At 54.5% G+C, this 1554-nt stretch overlaps 1 long non-coding RNA gene across 1 annotated transcript; it reads left to right on the top strand.

The window, feature by feature from the left end:
* Nucleotides 1-483: 483 nt before the first annotated feature.
* On the top strand, nt 484-1272 carry LOC145804320 (uncharacterized). Its single transcript, XR_014345959.1, has 3 exons — nt 484-643; nt 726-824; nt 1033-1272. It is a non-coding gene; the product is annotated as an uncharacterized LOC145804320 (long non-coding RNA).
* The last annotated feature ends 282 nt before the right edge of the window (nt 1273-1554 follow it).

Raw genomic sequence — 1554 nt, forward strand, 5'->3', positions numbered from 1 at the left:
CTCTGTATATTCCCGATTTCTGATTGGTTTATGCATTTATCATCCGCAGATCACATGGTAGCCTTGGGCGCCCCTGGGTGATGGTCTCCGACTTCAGTATACCGGAGGGTCGGACACCTCCCAGTATAGGGTCCTGCTCGAAGGGCCGGTTGGCAGGGCATGGTTTCTGGGGGAACGCTTTCTGCGTCAGGTATGGGGGTATCTTTCTCAGGATCCTCCCGCAGTACCCCCAGTCAGTATGCGGACTGCTGACAGGCTCTCTTTCTCGGAGGTAGTCGGCGCTATGCTGGGTAGCGATGCTTTACTATATCTCGAGGAGGGGGATTACGGCACTTACCGTCATACATATTTGATGCCTCCATTGACGGGAGCTCGTACCCCGATGACGAGGCCTGCTGGTATGTCATCCTCGGGCCAGGCCCGGGCTCGAGCTGCAGACGCCCCTCCCACCAATGGGGCTGGTGCATCTAGAGGTGGGGGTAGACCGGTTCCTCCGATTTCGTCGACTTATCCTCATCCTAGATGGCCAGATATGCCAACTGAGTTGATGGCGTGGCAGTATGGGGCTATCTCTCCGACCCCGATCCCGCTAGAGCCTCCGATGCCCAGTGATCGATACGCCATTGATCCTGACTCACCGCTGGTATGCTCCATTGTTTTTCATTCATCATTCAGATGTTTAGACATTCTTTTGTTCACTGATGATTATGAGCTCATATTTGCAGCCATCGCGAGGGTACATGGAGGAGGTGGTTGGACTGGTGGCCACACTCGAGGGCATGGTCCTGCGGAGGGAGGCACAGTTGTCTATCGCGGGCATTCAGGTACCTTTCAGTTCTCTGGCATTTATCATACTTCTGATGACATGCTGATTTCTACTGCATCGATAGACTACATGTGTAGAGCACATCTGACACACACCCCACTTGTACACTGTATTTACATGCACCCACTTCACGTAGCCTTTGCTTGTATCTGCATCTGATGTATATATTTCGACTGATGTATTTGAATTGAACTCTTTGTTTTCAGATGCCTTCATGGTCCGGTCAGCCGCAGGCCAGGCCACCTGGGCCTCCTTGGGGAGCTGGGCCATCTGGGCCTTTTTAGGGAGTTGGGTCATCCGGGCCTTTTCAGGGGGCTGGGCCATCCCGGCCTTTCCGAGGAGCCGGGCCATCTAGGCCTTTTCGAGGAGCTCGAGGAGGGCCTGTCCGCAGACGCAGGGCTCACGTTGTAGAGGCGGAGCCTGATGAGGAGGAGGAGGAGGAGGAGGAGGAGGAGGATGATGAGGAGGAGGAGGAGGCTACCGACCGTCAGTCAGAGACATCTGCTGAGGAGGGGGGCTCCGGTCTTGGTTCGGGGAACAGAGGCGAGGCTGAGGGGGATCCTGAGGATGACAGCTCCGACTCAGACGATGATGATGGTGCAGAGGTTGTTCCGCAGAAGAGGATGAGGAGTGCTTCTCATTCCCGCTCCCGAGGACATTGATGCTGCTGTTTCTTGCTTTATTTTTCTTTTTGCTAGTAGTTTGTAGCACTTTGCACATTGTTAGGT

Source organism: Camellia sinensis, chromosome 12, assembly GCF_055761805.1.
Source record: "Camellia sinensis isolate YWXY chromosome 12, ASM5576180v1, whole genome shotgun sequence".
Classification (NCBI taxonomy): domain Eukaryota; kingdom Viridiplantae; phylum Streptophyta; class Magnoliopsida; order Ericales; family Theaceae; genus Camellia; species Camellia sinensis.